Source organism: Ambystoma mexicanum, chromosome 13 (genome assembly GCF_040938575.1).
Source record: "Ambystoma mexicanum isolate Mex_15411 chromosome 13, UKY_AmexF1_1, whole genome shotgun sequence".
In the NCBI taxonomy this organism is placed as follows: domain Eukaryota; kingdom Metazoa; phylum Chordata; class Amphibia; order Caudata; family Ambystomatidae; genus Ambystoma; species Ambystoma mexicanum.
Window position 1 is genome coordinate 652107513 of NC_090938.1, and position 21625 is coordinate 652129137.

Consider the following 21625-nt stretch of genomic DNA (forward strand, 5'->3'; position numbering starts at 1 on the left):
CTCTCTCTGGAATTTAGGCACTTGATCACATACCTTCCGAGCTCCACTTTGTACAAATATTTAGGTTTTTAACTTGCAAGGACTACAATAAGACAGTTTTATAGATTTTACTTGCAAAGTACATAAATCACATAGCAAAGCAATCTGACAATAAACCCGTAGAGAAACATGTTAAGACAATATAATATCATTGTAGCTTTATTTTCCATAGCCTGAGTGGATAATCTTCAGTCCAAGTATGCAAAATAATGTGAGCATGATAACCCCGGTTTACACCACTGTACTTTCAGCACTTTAATGCATGCACTACAGGAAATTGTATAATAAAGTCACCTGGGCATAAACTTCCAAATACCCACTATGCATGATGTTAATAACATTTGACAATCCATATACAAGCAAGCTCTTTTTTGCATGTCCCGCCTGTAGACATGAATACAAACTAATCTTTAAAACAGAACGTTCCTGTACTACTCAATTTAATTGTCTTGGAAGCAGACAAGGAGTTGATACGTAATGGGAGCTGTGCGTGACCTTCCAGTTGGAAATGTTGGCTCACAGTGCCAATTGCTTAAACATTCTCCCAAAAGAAAGGTGCTGCTAACAATGGAAATGTGTTTCAAAAGTAATTGTGAGGATGTTGTTAAGGTGCTGGCCGTGCAGCCCCAGATACTGTTTATCACTCGCATGTTATCCTTGCTCTTGAGAGCTCCATAGATGAGCAGGTCCTTTCAGTATCAGCCCACAATAGTAGCTGATGGGGCGCTGCCGCCCAGTTAGGCCAATGAGGCTGCGTGCCTGTTTTTTGCATTGTAGTGTCTCAGGGTAAGGGGTAGTTTGGATCCCGTCTAGACATTGAGTAGTATAGGGAATGTAATCTGTTTTTAGAGCAGCAAACCACTCACTCTGCAATGCATGTAAGAGCATTACACTAAACTATATACATATACTCTAGATGGAAGTCCCCTTTCCACAGATCAACTCAAAAACATTTTTTGTTCACCCACACTTTGTGCTCAGTTATACGATTTAATTACTAAAGGAACTGCGCCATTCCATGTCAATTTATCCATAAATGTATGGTTTAATACTCAATTGTATCCAATTGGGTATAATTACATCACATACCAATTCGAATTTTTAACATTTACAATTAACCACACATATGGGTTATGAGTATTTGCCAAAAGTCTACTGAGTGTTTGTCAACAATAAGCTCTTGGTTGCACACGCCTATTGTTTCGCCAGCTCCGCTGGCTTTGTCTAGGCTATTCATTTTGTCCGTTTATGTAATCAAAAAGGATATTAAGGATTCTTTGGTTTGGTCTCACAAGAAATCTCATCGCTGCCACATCACAAGAGCACGCTTTAACCGCCTAACCCTGGGGGAAGTAGTAGCAAACAGAACGGGATTGAGCATTCATGCAGGAGGTCCCGTATGTGGGGCTTGGGTGGAGGGTCTGGCACACTTCCTATCGTTTTTCCCCTTGCATGCAAGGCTTAGGAGGTGGTTGTTGGTTCCTGTTTTTAGAGGGAAACATTTTTCCCAATATTGCCCAGCCCTCCTTTTCCTGTTGAAGGTGGAACCCCCTAACTCCCCAGGCAGCTTGGGTCTAGTCGACTTTTATAAGCAGGACACTGACAATCCGCCTGAAGTCCATACAGGAAAAGGAGGTTTTTTTTAGCCATGAACTAATGAACAGATATAATTTGTAAGGTGATCAGAGATTTGCGGGTTTAGGTATTTGTTTTGTTTAAAGGGGGATGGTCCAAGGGTATGTTTTTATATTTTAATACGTGGTATCTATGATATCGTGTCTTAATTGTTATACTTTTATGGATATTCATATCCGAATAAAGTTTTATTGACTGACTGACTGATAGTCATAAACATAGATACACACATGAACTTGTTAACATCCCCTCAATACGTAATTCCATAATGTCTGTTGAAGAAAGTGGAGAAAACAGAAATATAAGTACATTAGACAATTGTGTAAAAAAGTGTGTGAGAGCAGTTGTTTACTCCCCGAAATCGTATACTAATGCAGTTTGACAAGTTTAAATGACATCCTTTAATCAGAAGTTATACTTCATGTCTGTCAGAATCTGAGCAATCTTTTTCTCGACCTCATATTTGATTTCAACTGTAGATGTTGGATGTCATCCCTATCGTGGATGTAGCCCCCTCTACCATGCACACTCCCATGGTGACCGCATGTGTTTACACCCATTGCATAACTGTGTTTACCTTTTATAATGGAGGGAATTCCATTTCTCATGGGTTCAGAATTCCTGATTGTGCTCAATCTCTACTGCATGACCTATGCACACACCCTCTGGTTAGTGTTACCCTCAAAGGCATTTCATCTCTATCAGCTATAGAGCTGAATCTTTCCACACATGTTGGCACTCAGATCCTCACTACTGCTCAACACCAACAAAGTACTAAAATGCACAAACATGGCATAGGTTTCCAAAAGATGCCATGCAGTGGCTTCAGAGAGATGTCTTCAACTTACCCTCAAGAAGGATTTAGGGATCTGGTGAAGTTATGCCATCAGCCAAGTCAGCCCCAGAGATGCAGCTAAAGTGGAAAGGGTACCTTCAGGTCTGTTCCAAGATCAGGTAGTTTGGTTTTCTTTGGTGTTCACGCATGCTACAGGCCACCACCAATAGAGCAGGGGCGAGCGTCTCTGGGCCCAGTGTCCATGCAGCCAGGTGGTGATAGGAGGTCAGATATTCTGTTTCCCCTTTCATAGTGACTAACCTAGAATTTATGGAAAACAGCGTCTGCACAAAACATTGGCTGGCCATTGAGGAGAGTGGATAACTTCCCCAAAGCCAAATGGATCCTCAGGAACATAAATTAAAATGTTTAATTCACACTTGTGTCGTTTTCCTTATATGTCAGATGTCCCGACACTTCATGTGTGCAGCACTCTTTACATCCCTGTATGTGCGCCATCACTGCCTCCCTGTATCCAGGGCTGGGCTGGCTTAGAGGGCACTCTGGAGAGTTTCAGGTAGGCCACTGCTCTCAGGGTCTCTTTTGTCTGGTTACCTATTTTATTTTCACATGTTCTCATAGGAAAAGGATTGGGCTTGCTCAAAATGTGTAATATGGGGCCACTTTGAAAATGATTTCCAGCGCCTCATTTCATTCCCGGTCCACCCATGTCTGTATCTACAGGCAGGGTCCGCTTCTTACCCTGGTGGCTGGCCTGTATTGCTCTGCCACATCTCCATTTGTGCGCAGCACTTCTGCATCCTTGCGAAACAGCAGGTGGCCCCATGAGCCCCCAAGCTGAAGCCAAGTCCCTTTATACGTACACTCCAGAGTAAATACAACCCACTAGGGAAGTAAGCCAGGAGATAGCTCTGCAAGGATAACAAGGTTTACTTGTACAAAATACAAATGCCAGCAAAGAGCTCTGGTGTTCCAGGGTGCTCTGGTCTTGCATTCGCAAACATGGGTTTATAAACATAGAAATCGTCACTCTCGTATAGGGTGATTGGGTGCTACTGATTGGAGGCGACCCTACACATGGGCCTGCTCCATAGGGGATGCCAGGCGGTAATTGGCTGGTTCTTCCCTGTCGATCTTGATGCACGTCGGTCAGCTGGGCTCATCCTGGCGGTGAAGGTCAGGGCATGAATAAAATACATTGTTTCTGACTAAACTAAACAACTAAGACAGACCATTCATTCACTATGGCAGGCACCTGGGCGACACGGGAAGGGGGTGCCAGGGAGAGGGGCAGATGAAATACAGTCGTACTGACCCATACATTCAGGGCTTCATTGATACTGCAGTTCCCGTACCCAACGTCTCCCCCCGGGGGATTGATCTTGTATTTACCCTTCGCGGTACCTCATGTTACAGGAGACGTGTATTGCTGTTGGAGAGAAATGCAGCTGTGTGGGTTTTAGATCTGCGGTGGACACTTTATGGGGTTTAAGTACTTGGGGTCTTGTGCTTATCAAGAATTTAAAGGTGTGGGGGTCAGGCTGGCGATGTGCAGCCGACTCCGTCTTGGCTGGGTGGCGGTTTGGGACCTGATGGCAGGTTAGTGGAGATGAATGGACGTAGCGCGGAACCTGGTGCTGTCTCACACTCTTTGCCGGGTGCATTCCTCAGGGCAATACTAAATATTTGCAAAACACTCAAGGGACGAGAGGGAAATGGACTTCTGTGGGAACAGGGCTCGAGCGGAGTCAGCATGCTGAGAGCATGGGCAGTGCAAATGTGTAGCCTGTCGCGTTTGGCCCTAATAAAAAAAATGGCATCACGGATTGTTGGCATTCCTAGTGCTAGACACCGACTTCCATGCACCGCAAGGCTTTTATTGCCTCTTATGGATTTGCCTTCTTTGGAAGCGCTTAGAGGGGTGCGATAGGCTAACTTGCATCCCAACAAAGCCTAGCAAGCTTCATTTGGGACGTCCCCCACAGCTGTGCACCATGCCACACTGATCAATCAATGGTCACTGGGTCTGCATGTTGATACCAAAGTGTTAAGCCCTCTGATGGGCAGTGACAAGCAGCCTTTTCTGCACAGTCATCTCTGCAAAGGCAGTGGCAAAGCCAACCACAGGCTTGGTAGGGCTTAAGGTCCCTCGCCCCAAAATGCAGAAGTTGAGGACAAATACCAGCACTCTGCATTTAGTCGTGGCATCGCACGAGATACATTCTGCAGGGTGGAGGTACAACAAACAAAATATACCCCTGTATATGTTTGTTGCTTCTGCCTGTTAATGATTGGATATACTTAAACACACTGCTCTCACAGGTGATACATTTGACAGGCTCTTGCTGTAGCATCCAGCAAAAAAATTTAGAAACTCCGGACCACTCTTTCTTAATTAGGGTGTGTCTTAGTCAGACCCATGCCGGAAGTAGCTATAGTATATAGAAATAGAGGTAAGACTACAGGTAGTCTCGAATGCAGTAATCAGGGGAAGAAACCTCACACTACATACATTCCGAAGGGTGGAGGTACAACAAACAGAATATACCCCTTCTGAAATAAAAAATATATTCCAATGTTATTAAATAATCACAATAAATATGATATCAATCAAGTATACACAAAACTCAGTTAAAAACATGACAACACACACATACATAAACACCAGAAATGGTAGTAAAGTGCTCAAGTGACTCTTCTCAACCCTATCAATCCTCTATCTTGAAGTCCAGATTAAAACTCTAGGATAAAGTGTTGGACTTATAACTTAATCATGAGTCCTCTCTAAAGCTCAACATGTTTCTGTTCCTGTGCCCTCAAAGTGGTGAACCTTTTTCATGAGCTGGATTCTAGGTCACTACTCGTTTTTCAAAGTTCTTGAATCTCAAAACAATTCTAAAAACGTCTTCCTCCAGATATCCTCCCTCGCAGTGCAAAGGAGACGCAACATAGAGATTAGCTATACATGCTATTTCTAGATTTGGGGAGGCACAGTGCTGCCCTCCCTTTAAAATAAAACCTTCCATTGGTTAAATGACCTACGGGGAAAGCTTTGGTGGTGTGTTCAGGAGTGTTGTGTACACATCACAGTAAAGTCCACTCAGGATCACGTCCACCTATGCAAACACACACCCTATGGGCATCATTCACCTACACAGGTACATAGTTTCACTACAAACGGCTCTCCCCGCCTCCATACTCACCCCATAACACTGTGGGTGAACGTCCATTATGGGGCTTGATCTCTTCTACCTCTTAGGTTAGGGCTGGAGAGTCTTACGTCTAATGGCCCAGCAGATCTGACATCACAATATAAAGACCCAAACAACTTGTAAATGTATCTCAAACAGGGCAAGCATCTCTCACATTCACTGCCTTTCCATAGAGTAACAGTGTTACAGCCCTGTTGATAATCCTCAATGGAGGGCTCCCACTGTGTTCGTCAAGTAATCTGCTATACAAGTATCCTAGTTACACTTGCCGGCTGCAAAGTTTGTCTTTTCTAGTTTTATAATGGCTTAAAGAACACAGGCTATATTAACTCAAGAAGCCTGCTTATCTTGTTTCCATAACATTTGATTGTTCCTTTTTCATTATCTGTCCCACAAGGCTAGATGTCCAGTCAGGAACGTGTTATAACTAGCTGCCCCCAACGGGCGGGATGCCCAGTCGAAAGCAACTCGGTCCCAATTGCTAGGATCTTCCTGCAATTTACCTAATTCCCAGAAAAAGATAATGCAAAAAATGGTATGTTCCGCACAAGTATAGTTTCTCGCATCCTAAATGCAAAGCTGTCTGCCATACGAGGAGCCCCGCTTACCTTCCAGTATAGACGGTGTGGTCACAACCCGGGACTTCCTCGTATTGAGAGAGGTTCACGAGTCTCTGCTTAAGGGCGTCATAGGCAGATATCGTACATAATAATTTGCATTTATATAGGCTACAAACCCTCAGGCATCTGAGTGCTGCTTATTATTACGCACAGTGTATCTTGCTCATTTATCGACCTCGGAAGGATGAGAGGCTGCTTTTGGCCTTGCCTGGATTCGAACCTGTGTCGGCAGGCTCTGCACAGAGCACTCTACTCGCTGTGCTATCTGACCGGCATCCTTTATTAGAAAAGAACCGTGGCCATCTTGGAGTGGTAAACAAGGCGATCTCGCTACTCGTTTTCATGTGTCCGTGTCCATCGCTGTGTCTTCCAAATGGAAGCATAACAGCACTAACACTCTCTGAATGTAATAGACACACTTAATTCCCACTGTACATTTCTGTTTTTTCCTACAATCATTTTTTTTTTATAAATGCCGTCATACTTTTGTCTTTTTTTATTGGTTTTATATGTTGCTAAACACCAATAACCAAGATGCAAATTCGCCTGTACACAACCTGTTCAGATCTGCTTGTGTGGTGGAAAAAACAGCTCTCTTGCTTTCATAGGGCCACCCAGGAATACCTTAAGGATCAAGTCCAGAATACCGGTGGCCATCTTAAACTGGCTACATGACCCATCCTGTGCACTCGGAGTAGGTTACCGCACTCCTGTTGTGTGTATTATTTCATACCGCCCCTATAGTACTATTTGCCATTTTATGTTCATAATGTGGGAGAATTCAAATGCAAGGACGGGAGATGAATTCAAGCCTGAAAGAAACGTATACCAGTTGGAAGCTTCTCCACAGGTCTTATCTCTATTCTTCCCTCGATTTAGATTGTGTGCCACTCAACCTCCTCATTCAGGCCTCTATTATCACTCTGTGTAAGGAAAATGAGTTCTTGTTCTCTCCATATTCATTTCTTCTCTTTTCCTTTGACATTCGGACACTGGATTTTCTGCAGCAAAGTCCATGCAAAATCTTCCCAGCCATGCTTTTTTTCAAACAAAATGTTTGACCATAGGAGCTTGTTCAATCTGTTTTTTTAGGCAGCTGCGATGTTCCATGATGTGCGTTTTCACTTTTCTGCTAGTCTTTCCTGTGTTGTTGCGATCACACGGGCAAGTGATAATAAAGATGACATGTGCCGAATTGCAGTTTGTCAGTGTATTCTGTGTCCAGAGTTTGTTTAGGCCAATTTCCACTGTTTTAGATTTTTTTTATCAACTTCCAGAACCCACAATTACCACATGGGTAATGGCCTATAATAGGGCTCAGTCCCCAGGCACTCTGTAGTGAACCAATTTTCTCTTTGATTCCCAGCACAGAAACGTGTCAACACAGGCCCCTATGCGCTACTTTTTTTCCCTTGATAATTTCAGGACACTTGAGAGCAGAGCTACAGCTCACGAAGGAGGGTTACTGAGGCCGTAGTGCACAAAGCAGGGGCACAGCTGATAGGTTGCATGCAGGCATTTGGAGGGGTATTGGATGATCACTCGCAGGCCACTTTTTAAAACTGGGCACGGGAGCCACCAGGGGAGCATGGATGTAGCCATACCGCGTAGCTTGACGACCAGCGGTCCATAAGGGGATCGGAGCCCCCGGTTTTGCCCCCTTCGAACACCACCCCGATGAGAGCTGTCTCAATCGGAAGCAGCAGTGCCCCTCACAGATGGAATTTTGAGGCAAACAACCTTCTAGGGGCCCTGATATCACCTGCAGTAGAGGAGGAGCAGGAGGTGGTATCGGCATCCCCAATAACGGCGAGGGCCTGTGGCATAGTGGATGCCGTGGCAGAGCAGTGCGCGTAAGGCTGATAGAGTGCACCCACGCTGAAAGACAAGGACCAAACGGTGCGACAGCAGCGAGAGCAGCTCCTGGGCCCTATGGGTCATTGGCTGCTAGCGGATCAAAGGAGTTGGGCGGGTGATCATTTGCACCTGATAGACGATAAGGGGATCATGAGGTGCGGTCCCGGCAATTGGTTCTCGGCAGGTCTGCTCCTCCTAATCTCTGGGGCATGAGTACATTCGCCATAAGCAACAGAAGGGTGTTCCCGTGTGTAATCGTTTCAAGTTGATTTATGAATTTATTAAACATTAAAAAATGCTATATGATTTAATCACGTAATTCGTCGTATGCAGGGTAAATGTACTATTGTGTAGTGTGTTAATATGTGTTAAATCAATACACCACAGTTTGAAAAGAAAGAAAAAGAAGTAGGGTTTTTAAAAAAAACTTTTTTATTAGTAAACAATACAATGAAATTAGTGTACAATGATTTCGAGGTGGACAAAATGAAAAGACAATATTGACACACTCTAATATAGAAAAATATATGAACACAGTGCTGATTATTGTCAGCAATCTGCTACAGGGGAGCAGCAACAGAGAAATAACTGACAAAAAATCAAGCTCAAACTTGAAATTTACAATGAAAACTTAATTAAACACATAAATATTAATTTATAGAATTCTTTTGACACAAATGGACAATCGAGTGCCGAAGCACAAACCAGATTACTAACTGGCCCTGGCTAACTCAAATATGTGCATACAAGTTACACATCAATTTACACCAGTGGGCAAGAAGCGACCAAATGTAAGTTTATGCCGGCGTGTTGCCCGAAGGCTAGACAAAAGAGTGCAATGGAAGCATCATCAATTATTAAACTGGCGGCTGAATGCCAGAAAGAGGCTGATAAAGGTGCCAGAATGAATGAAGTCAGTAAATTCGCCAAGCATTTCATTTACACCGGAGAGGGAGATCTGCTGTGCATTTCTAATGCAGGCGGGGAACGCCCCGAATGTGGGCCGTTGTGGGAGCAGGCCAGCTGCGGTGATTTAAGTCGAGGGCGGGCCTGGAAAAATATGTGGGACGAGGCCCGGGCCCCGGCGGTGAGCGATTTGTGTGAGAAGCAGAGTTGAGGAGCCCTATTGACCCTGCAAGGCAATTTCTAAGCCAGCGGTGGGTTTGGTTGGTGATTGGGGCCTGGGCCCAACACAACTCTAAACACACATAACACAAGGTTAGCCCTTCAGAGACACAAGGCTGGCCTGATTGAGCCGTTGGTTTGCAAGCCCATTTGAAATCTCCAGTGATTTAAAGGGAGGTGAGCACCCTCCAGTCCCATCCCGGGAGTCATCGATCGCAGCAAGACCCCAAATACGATCGGATTTTGGCTGGTTGGTCCGAAATAGGGGCCTGGTTGTACAGACCCACCTCTCCATCGCACACCTTGCTTGAGGAGCTGTCATTTACCCCGAGTAGTGATTGTCAGTTGGACCTTCATTCCTTTGTTCTGGCTTGGTAGTTGGCCTGGAGTTTCCATCGCAAGGCACTGGAGGCCTGTTCCACAGCGGGGGAAACTCGGAATAGCAAGGGTACAGAGGGATTACAAGCGGATGAACTGGAGAGAAACCTTAAAGAAATGTCACTCTCTCGATCGCGTACCCCTGGAAACATCCACAAAGATCTCCCCCACTGTAAGGATGGCTGAGGATTCCATGTCCACGAAGAAAGACAATGTGGCCCTGTTGGAGGAAATAAGGGGTATTTGCTTGGAAATTGGGCACAGGCTGTATAAACTAGTTCATAGAATAGACACAATGAACGCAGGACTCATGGTCCCGAAGCCAATCAGTCCTCAGTAGATGTTATGGAGACTCAAAAAGACATGCAACTCTCGGAGGTGGAGAGACGAGAAGATGAACTTGCTTTAAAAATTGATGACATCTAAAGATAGATGGAACAACCTATGATTTTTCGGGTTTCCTGAAAAGGATGGAGAGATGGAAAGAGATATTATAGGAGCCATTATTGAAGTGGTTAAGGCACTGTTTGGTGCGGATACTACTAACGTTCCCACCATTGATAGAGCACACAGGGCAGGTGATGGTGGTAGGAGACCTCGATCTGATCTCGCCCGCTTTCACTATTACGTGAGAAGGCGAAAAAAGAAGGACCAACTGAATATGGTACAACTTGCATCTCAATTTTTTAAGACCACTCAACGTTTACTCTGGCAAGAAGGAGGTTGTGTGTTCCTCTTACGCACTGGCTTAAAGATAGGGAAATATGCTATCGCTGGGGTTTTCCCTTCTCCATGTCATTTGAATACGACAGGTTTACATATAATATGCAATATGCAATTGGTTGGAAAAGTCAGGTGTGTTTGTGGCTTGGCTCCAGCAGCCATTTTCCATTTGCTTTGTGGACAGGCATGTGGAAGGATGTGGCAGGCAAACCAGTGTGGAAGCAACTTTAGGGGCTGGTTGATTGTGAGCGAGTAGTTTCACAATGATTGTAATCCGTTTTTGGCCTGCTTTATGGACTCTTTTGGAGTGGTGTGAGTGGTTTTTTCAAATTATTATAAAAACATGTTTTCTAATTTTATTATTTATTTATTTACTTACTTAATCATTTATGTATTTATATTTTTTGGTGAGCACCGTGTGCTAATCTGGTGTCTGCCTAGTGTTTGTTTTGGCTTCTGCGCCCGTTTTTTCTGTGCTGGGCTGCATCCAAAGGGTGCAGTCTGTGGGGTCTAGTCCTTTGTTTGTGTCTAGCCTTTTCTCTGCCCCACCCTCCCCACTTGCAATTGGTTGGAAAAGTCAGGTGTGTTTGTGGCTTGGCTCCAGCAGCCATTTTCCATTTGCTTTGTGGACAGGCATGTGGAAGGATGTGGCAGCCAAACCAGTGTGGAAGCAACTTTAGGGGCTGGTTGATTGTGAGTGAGTAGTTTCACAATGATTGTAATCCATTTCTGGCCTGCTTTATGCACTCTTTTGGAGTGGTGTGAGTGTTTTTTTCAAATTATTATACATTTTTTTCTAATTTTATTTATTTATTTACTTAATCATTTTTGTATTTATATTTTTTGGTGAGTACTGTGTGCTAATCTGGTGTCTGCCAAGTGTTTGTTCTGGCCTCTGAGCCAGTTTCTCTGTGCTGGGCTGCATCCAAAGGGTGCAGTCTGTGGGTTATAGTCCTTGTTTGTATCTGGCATTTTCCCAGTCCCACCCTCCCCCCTTCAACCCACTCTCCTTCCCTGATTGGTACATTCACCTGGCCATAACTGACCTTCCCAGGGCAGCCCCTGTGGCTAAGGACCCCAAGGCAAAGGGCAGCTCCTACATTGGCGGCTCCAGGATGCGTCAGCAGGTGTCCGCAGGGGAAGCCAATGAAGCCAGCAGTCAACAGACCCAACAAAAACTGTGAGTGTGGAATGAATGGGGTGTAGAGCAATTACTCTACTCCAGAAAGCCCCTGCCACTCTACCTTACCTTTCCATAACATAGACTGCCATAGACTTACACCATGCATACTTAGAGAGATTTGTGACCACCAGCTTGTATCTATTCATGGCTGGACTGTAAATGTTGCATTGCATTACACACTAACTTACTTGCCAATGTTAGCTAGTCCCACACCCAGAGAGAACTGTGAAGATTGGCCTGCGTCGCATCTAGATTGAATTGTGAATGTTAGCATGCGCCACACTTAGATGGATACATGATCACTAGCCTGCCTTACATCTAGATAGGATATTGAAGATTAGCAAGTGCCACACTCAGATGGAATAGTGAATGATAGCAAGCATCACACCTAGACATAATTGCAAGGACAGCAATGCCAATTAACCGATCCACTAACAATTTCACCCCTCTGCATACACCTCTCAAACTCTAACCAAACACAACAATCCGCACAAACTTCACTACACTGCAACAACAAAACAAACCACACATAGACTCGCACAACAGCACACGACGACTACCAACCGTAAAACACCCCAAACCCAGTCAACGAACCCACCAGGCTGAGGCTGCCAACAGCACATCACTGCTCTCTTGCACTTTTCCAGCTTATTCTCACTAACTCACCCCTTCTTCCCTTTTCAGAGCCGCCAGAGTGCCAGGGGACCACTCCAGTGGTGATGGTGTGCAGCGCAAATGTCCTTTGACATTAATATAACCTTACCCCAGAACTGTGAATGATAGCATGTCCCACACTGAGTCAGAATTGTGAATGGCAGCATGTCCCATAAAATTCAATTTAGAAGGCATTCCCAACATCACGGAATGTCCCTAATAGCGTCACTGTGCTAAAGTTGAATCTAGAAAGTGTGCCTAATAGCGTCACTGTGCCAAGGTTTGAATTTAGAAAGTATGCCTAATAGCGTCACTGTGGTATAGTTGAATTTAGAAAATGTGCCTAATAGCGTCAATATGCCAAAGTATGAACTTAGAAAGTATGCCTAATAGTGTCACTGTGGTATAGTTGAATTTAGAAAAAGTGCCTAATAGCGTCACTATGCCAAAGTATGAACTTAGAAAGTATGCCTAATAGCGTCACTGTGGTATAGTTGAATTTGGAAAACGTGCCTAATAGCGTAACTGTGGTATAGTTGAATCTAGAAAGTCTGTCTAATAGCCCCACTGTGCTAAAGTTGAATCTACAAAATGTGCCGAATAGCATAATTGTGGTATAGTTGAATTTAGAAAATGTGCCTAATATCCGGTGCGCCCACGCACCATACCACACTCTCTCTCTCTACTGACTGAACTGTGGTTCTCAAGGGCATTCAACCTACCAGCGCTTTGAGATCAAACCAATGATACATAAGGCGCTATATAAATGCCAAGTAACATAACATAACATAACACAAACTGGTGACAGAAGATGACATCTGGAGAATGAGAGGAGAATCAGTGGTTGAAGGGAAAGATCTGAACCAGGACAAGCAGAGAAGAGAGAGAGAGAGAAGGAGAAAGACAACACATTCCTTACGTTTACTAAATGAAACACCCCTCTATTAGGGTAAAAATGACACTCAGATCCAGGCATGGTCCTATAACGGAGAGACTGGTAGCAATACCATGCTTTTATGTAAACTGTTGGATATAGGAGAAACAGGGGAACCTTTGAGGAGGATGGAGCTCGTTGAGGGTTAGTGGAGGCATGACATGGTCATCAAACAGCAAATTCTAGTGGTGTCTTATGGGTTGGGTGCTGTGGATTTTTATGTCTGTTGATGACATTATGATTTGAATTGATGGTTTTGAGGGGGAATTTCTAAATTTGAGTGGGGTTGGGGAAGCTCAGAAGAGCTGTTCATTGTCTTGGGAGGATAGCTCAGTGGCAACGTGCTTGTCTTGGAAAAAAGATGACATGGAGCAACATGGGTTTGATCCCCGAGTCCGTGCTTAGAAACCTCTGGGTATTAAGCACGTTATAAATAACCTATCATATCATGAGAAGGAGCGATCCGGTGGTAATGGTGCTACTGGTGGTCCGGTCCAAATCTGTAGACATTTACTAGCCAGGACTGGCACTGGCAGGGGTTGGGAGCTGGAATTTTGAAAACACTTGTTCAGAAGTTGAAATGTTCCTTTTTTAGGGGAAAGAGATTGTGGTAAGCTTGCAGAATCTGCGGGTGAAGTTTGAAAAACAACAAAGAGGGCATCGGAGGTCTCTACAGGGAAAACACACGTGAATACATTATGCCAGATTCCGTATTAGATTTTGTAGTAGGTTCCCTAAATCCAAGGGGAGGTAACCCCCCCACACCTCCCACAAAGAGATCATTACTACTTTGGGAGTTCCATCTGGCTAAACTGGATATCCTCACGGTACAGGAAACTCACTGGTTGCACAGAAAAGAACCAGCTCTTAGATCTGGGGCAGTGGGTAATGTATATAGTGCCTCGACTTCAACGCAAAAGAGAGGGGTGTATGATGAATCCAAAGGCGTCATCACAGATTTCCCGGCGGGGACCTCCTCCCATGTGGCAAAGGGGATGGCAGCGGTTACCTGATTCTGGGGGCGGCTTTATGAGGGAGGATCACATGGCAGGAGACAACTACCGGGGAGATGTCATGACTTCATTGGATGAGACGCGTTATCTCCCCCTTTCCCATGAGGAAGACCCTCCAATACCCAGGACGCTAATAGCATATTGTCAGCTGCATGTTCTCTCTTGCAGAAGAAGTAAAGAAACCTCTTGTTCATATGTTTCTGGTCAACACCCACCTACAACATAAATACACAAAGCTCCAACACAAGACCGTTTACTTCTGAGGTACCTTTATGCAAAATCACTGAGAAGAACTATTTAAATACCATGTGTCCAAGGACACCTATGGACTGCAACTCCCAGAATTACCCAAGTACTAAGACGAGGAGGATGAAGGAGTTTGAACAAGGTAACAAGAGCTTGAATCACAACATCGAGTCTAGTTGCTTTTCAAAATCACCTGTGAGCGGGACATTTAAACATGGCCAGTGCACAACGAGGGACGTAATGCAGCAGAAGATGTTGGCTCCTATCCCAAAGCTCACGAACACGAAGATCATGTACCTGTGTGGCAGAGCAGAGAAGGCTGCCAAGTCAGAGGAAGAAACGCTGAGCTGGAGACAGAAATACTGTGGAGACGCTGGGAGCCGCAAGAGAGGTCCTGGGTGGTCGGCAGCTCGAGAAGGCATCCTTCCCCATTCTGGGACCTGAAGGGAAGCAGGCGTGTGACCACGGAGCCGCGAAGGAACCCGGAAGGACGTCTGCACACATTCCATTGTGGAAAGCGGGTGAAAGCAACACGCCACAAAAGCACGTACCGAAACGGAGATGCTCGAGAAAACCGGTGAGTTTACCCAAAGCCAATGGGGACTCTGAGTTATTCCGGTGACTGCACCAACAGCAATTTGAATATGATACCATTGTTACCACTACAAGAAGATAGTTTGAATGCAGACAAGGCAAAGTACAATGCCCAATGAGCTATGGATGCATGCAATGCAAGTGTGGGGCCAATCTTGAACAAATCTTAATGCAAATATACCAAGCCAAGAGCAATACAAACAGTATTGGTAACACAGAAAAACTGTGAAACGCATGAGAAGCTCTGGCAAAGAAAGACACCAGGCGATTGTAACACATGGGATGTCCTGACAAAGCAAGACACCACGCAACTGAAACACACTAGAGGTCCTGGCAAGGGATTATACCAGGCAAGTGAAAACCACAAGTGAAGTCCTGGCAGGAGAGTATACCAGGCAGTTGGGGTTGCATGAAGAGTCCTGGCAGGAGAGTATAGCAGACAGTTGGCATTGCATAAAGAAACCTGACAGGGGAGTATACCAGGCAAGTTGCAAAGCTTCCAGAAATGCTATAGAAAGACAGTGTTTTCTAAATGAAGGAGAGATTGGTGTTAAAGAAACAGTGTTTTTCAAACCAAGGAGAAATGTGTGTTAAAGAAAGACTGTTACAGAACTTGTTGCCTAAACAGGAACCTTGTGAATCGAGGAGAGGCACAAAGGAACTGTTAGTAAATGAGAAAATTGCCATCCTACTTAAGAATCCAGGGCAAGGGGTCCACCCTCTGGATCCAAGGGCTTCCACAATCGAGAACATTTCTGCTGGAACTACTGCTACTTTCAGCTGTGAACACTTGTTTGCCAATAGCAAGGTAAAGATATTTCCTTACACATTTTATAGTTGTGTCTGTAGTGTGAGGGTCAAGATAGGACGTTTTGAAAACAAGGGCGGCTTTTTCAGTTATTGACATCCTGACACAGACAGAGCCTTAGTTTAGGGTTTAGGTAAGGAAATTCCTCTTTAGAATAGGGTCAGAGAGGCATTTTCCCAACCCTTTATTATTTGATAAATATCTTTGATCAAAACATGTGTCTGGCTTTCATTTCTGACCCCTCATAGGTGGCTATTGTGGTGTCAAATAGATTGGGGTTAGTGAAGAATGAGGAACCTATGGACCCAGACGGATGCAACATCTTCATAACGGAAAAGATACAGGGGAAGATGATCACAGCGGGCTCAATGTATGCCCCTAATGTGGGACAATTATCCTTTTGGGAAGAGCTGAACAATAGGGTGAAACTGTTTATTGAGGGCCCACCAGTCTTGGGTTGGGGGGGACTTCAACATGGTCTTGGACCCAATGAGACAGAAAGAGGATGGGGAAGGACACCCCTGTGCAATAGAAGGAGGGGGAGATTGTGTAGATTTCAATTGATTAATAAGGGATTGGGGGTCACAGACTCTGTGATGGAAGGTGATATGGAGGACCCGCCGTATACACTCTACTCCCATATGCATGATTCTTTCTCTAGAATTGAGATTCTTCTGGTGGATGACTGTCTTAAGGGTCTTGTCTCTGAATCCAAGGTGTTCTCTGTCCCTTTGTCAGATCATGATTTGGTGCGCACGGTGATAGGAGATTGGTTGGGGCTAGATACAAAGGAGAAGTGGAAGTGGAATTACTTTTTATTGAAAAACCAAGAAATATACCAGACACTTCTCTTCAAAATAAAGGAATACTTTGCGTTTAATGATAATGGGGAAGTGGGGGTTTAGTCTTTGTGGAAAGGGATTAAGGCCACCATACGAGGAGTGCTTCTAAGAATTGGGTCTCAGTATAAGAGAGACTGAGACAGGAGAAGGCCCTTAGATGTAAAATAGATGCTCTCCAATCGGGCAATTGTGCAAATAGGCGGCTTACAAATACGATGGCTAAAACTCTTAGAACACTTAAGTCACAAATTAAATCCCTGTTAGTGCAAGACGCTGAAAGAAAATTGATGCTTTTAAAGCAGAAATATCATGAAAAAAGGGTAAGGCTGACATAATTCTGGCCTGGAAACTCAAGGAGCAGCGCAAAAACAAAATGGAGTTGGTGATAAACTCCAGTGAGGGCTCACTGATCTACAATAATGATAACATAGGTGAGGAGTTTAGGAGCTACTATGAATGAACGTTTGTACAAAGCAGAATATAAAGAAGACAGTTCTCACATACATTGTTTTCTTGACCAGTTACCTATTCCAGGGATGTCTCGGGAAGGGGCTGCGATACTGAAGTCGCCTGTGACCGCGCAGGAAACAATCCGAACGATTAAAAAAATTAAAAGTGATACCACTCAAGAAGAAGATGGCTTCTCAGTGAAATGTTATAAAATGTATAACTCCACCCTAACTCCATACCTAGTTAAAGTGTTCAATGCAATATTATGGGGGAGCACAATGATGGAAGCAATAATAGTTGATATACAGAAAGAGGGCAAGGAACCGACTGTGTGTTCCTCCTATAGACCTATTTCCTTGTTGAACACTGATCTCAAAATACTTGCAAAAATCTTGGGGAACAGATTGGAGGCAGTACTATCTTCATTAGTTCATGGGGATCAAGTGGGGTTTATCAAAGGGAGATGGGGTGCAGATAGCATTCGCAAAACCATAGATTTGATTCATTGTGCTAGGACTTAGGACATGGATGCTTGTGTCCTTACCCTGAACTCAGAGATGACCTTCGATTGGGTGGAGTGGGTCTATATGTCTATAATTCTGGAAAAGATGGGCTAAGGCCCTAACGTCCGCAAGTGGCTTGCAGTGGGTTGCAGTGTTATATAATTCACCTAAGGGTCGAATACAGGTAAATGGAAAATGGTCACTTCCATTGAACTTGTCAAGGGGAATGAGGTAGGGATGCCTTCTCTCACCACTTTTATATGCTCTGACTATGGAGCACCTGGCCATAGAAATCAGGGAATAAGGGTTGATACTTGCAGGGAGCTGGAGTTTAAATTGTTCCTTCATGCAGATGACATTTTGGGCTATGTACCATACCTCTCTCCCTGAATTATTAAGGCAGATCTCATATTTTGGATATTTTTTGGGATTGAAAATAAACGTTGACAAATCCTGTATTATGCCGGTTTGTGAGGGGTTCTCTTGTTTAGATTCCAGGACCCGGATATAGGGTATGAGAGTTGAAAGAACAGTGATAAAAACCTCAGCATCGAACTTCCGAGAGATCTCGGAACATTAGTGTGAAGAAATGTTTACCCGGTGTTGGGAGACGGTGAAGGCGGACCTGAAACAGCGGGACCCTCTAGTGCTTTTATGGTATGGGCACATGATCACAATTAAGATGAACGTCCTCCCAAGATCATGTTCATGGCCTTACCTTCGATACTTCCCGAGTCTTTTTTTACTGATCTCCACTCAACTCTAAATAGATTTATTTGGAGAAACAAATGGGAATAAAGAGGTCTACACTCACACTTCCTAGAGACTATGGAGGTTTTGGTTTTCCAGACTTTTACCAATATTATCAGGCTTCTCAAATGAGAGTGATTTTCAAACACATGAGGGACAATCTCAGGATCTTCTAGTCTTACCTGGAAGACATGGAGACTCAACCTAGGAAAGTTAGAGCCATCGTATGGGCCTCTCTTAAAAGATTCCTGAGAGGCTGAGGGATCATCCATCCTATGTACTATCTGGAATAAGAACAATAGAAACAACAGTCTTTCTACATGGTATTCTCTGATGACTTCGGTGTGGAGTCCTCTCTGAGTAGTCAGACATGGGAGACGGACACTTACGTGAAGTTTTATCACAAGACCACATTTGTTAAATAATAAAAGGGTTGATAAAAGCCTGTCTTTCCTTAACGTAACAAGAAATGTCCTCCCTATCAAACGAATACTAAAAGGAAAGTGACCTAGTGTCCAAAATGTCTGTCCCTCACACTCATATTTTTAGCAAAGTCATACACTAATTATTTGGCAACTTCAATATACAGGAAAAAGAAAGGAAGAACTCTTATGATCAGGGTTGGACCCCCCCTCCCCTAGATCAATTCAGAATGTGTCAACTGAAGTTCAATTTCAAGTAGAATATGTAGTTTTTTGTATCCAATGCATCCTTCACTTGGCAAAGGGAACTTCCATATGTCCCACAAGATGTCTTACTCTTACAACAGTTGTTACCGTTTCCACTTGGCAAATAAAAGTCTCTTTCTTCATATATCAACTTGGCAAGTCAATGACAAAAAGATTCCTTTCTCAGGAGGCTTTCAATATGTTACACTTCTTCTTCAAACCAACACCTTAATCAGGATAGACCATTCAACAGTTTTACTTTAGTCAGGATGGTTATGCAACAGTTCATCAAAACACAGTGGTGGTATTGCAATTCTTTCCCACCTTCTACTTCAACCACAACCTTCTACCACAAGTAAAGTACTTGAGATTATTTTCTTCCCGGTCCACTCGCCTGCCAGAACTAACCACTAATTGTCCCTTCCTGGTATGCTTGCCTGCCACAATAAAGCTCCTACTACTCCTACTGTGTGGCAACGCTTGTTCAAATGTTTTCACAATCAACGCCTTAATGAGAAAAGTTAAATCAAAAACATCTTCTGGAGTAAGTCTTAAGACTTGAAACACAATTGGCTTACAACTTCTTTCATACACAAGAAGACAATGGATCTCACATTGATTTGTTTGCCATTGGCAAAGCAGGCTGCAGTTCTCTCCCCCTCAATCCTTTCTATAAGGACGGTTCTCGCCCTGCTGTCTCTGACTTCTTTCCACAGAACCCACTGGCTGTGGATAGTGTGATTTACAACTTTTACATTTTCCACATTCAGTCTGCCCTGCTGTCTCTTGGCTTTGAAAATGCAGGAAACAAATCCCTTATTTGAATGTTCCTTGTTGGAAAAATTGTACCGATTTGATTTTAAATAAGCCCTTCTTTGGCTTGGCAATGTGGGCTACAATGTTTTCTTATTGGGCCTTTTCTTTCCCAAAAGCCATATTCACCTTGTTTATAACTTGTCCCCTTTTGGCAAGGAGAATGTGGGTTCAAATCTGCTTCTGTTCGCCTTCTCTCTTTTAAAGCATTACATTCAGTTTGCTTGTATTCAACCTTTCGGTATTCAAAATTAGGTTTCGCGTGAAGCGGCTGGTCTTGGAGTGCCCCGGTGGTACCTCGATTAGGCCAACTCACCAGCTGTTGCTGGTGTCTCTACCTGGCCCGCTTCCTCTGCTGCACTGCTCGTCGGGGTTTGCTGTGTGCCTGACAGCTCTGGTCTACTTCCAGCTGACCCCGCTGTCTGCTAATGGAGCTCTCCCTGCTCCACACACACTCTGGTGCAGTTCACACACTGGAGCGAGACGCAGGACGCAGAGAGCACTTCTCACCCCTAGGATAGCCGGCCCCAGCACCGCTTCCTGCTGCATGTCCTCTGCATCTCCTGGACAACAGAACTTCTCGGTGTCCCACTGTCAATAAAGCGGCAATGTCGACTTCTGTTTCACACTGCTCCTGATGCTAATGCTGCTCCCGCTGCTTCTCATCAACCCGCACCCGAAGGTCCTTTAAACATTTAAAGGTCCTGCACAGGTGTAGGTTATTACAACCACTAGACTGCATACTATGGTCTGTTAACGCTGAACCTCTGTTCCTTTTCCCAGTACTAAGTTCTTAGTTGAATTAGGATGGAGATCTTCAATTTGACAATAAGCCATTAATACTGTGGAGTCATTAGGGAAATTATTCAGAGGGTAATCCCATTTATTCCTGAACGGAGTCCCCACCCCTATGTGATCCTCCCACAGAACACCACCCCCAGGGTCAGGATCAGGTAGCATCTGCCTTTGCCTGGCCACATGAGAAGAGTGGTTACCAGTCATTTGGTCGAAAACCAAATGGTCGAATGACCATTTCATCGATGTAAAATGGTCGGGAAAAAAGGTCGCATTTTTTTATTTTTTTATTTTTGTATTTTATGGGGGGGATCCCCCGCTCAACCCCTCTTTTTCTTTATTAAAAAATATTTTTTAAGCAACCAAACTAAAAAAATATAAATAAATAAATAAATAAATAAATAAATTCTACCTTTTTTTTCGACCATTTTGATTCGATCAAATAGTCATTCGACCATTTATTTTCGACCAAATGACCGGACACCGAGAAGAGTACCAGGCCCAATTCTTTGCGATTATCACTTCAGATTCATCACACCTCCCATTGATCTCCAACAGCGGGCAGTTAGGAATTCTTCAATAGGGGTCGGATAAGGAATTAGAGAGAGCAGGATAACTATTCAAGGAAGGATCCTTTCATGACTATGAAGTGATCTGTGAGGTTTTGGGGAGGGACTTGATCCGTTAATTTGATTACCTACGCCTTAAAGGCATTTTTACGGCCCATAAAGGGGGTGAGGCCTTCTTGCGAAACAGAAGTTAATTGTAAAAAATCTTAGAAGCTGCAGTGGGTAGGAAGGGGTTCCTTTCGAAGATTTATAAGGTACTGGTCACATCGAAACTGAGTGGTAGACAAACCTTTAAGCGATATTGGGAGGAAATACCCAAGGAGATATGGGAAAGAACGCATAAAGTTACATTCCATGGGAATCTATTTACATCGACAAGGGAGCATAATTTCAAGGTTCTTCATGGATGGCACAGAGA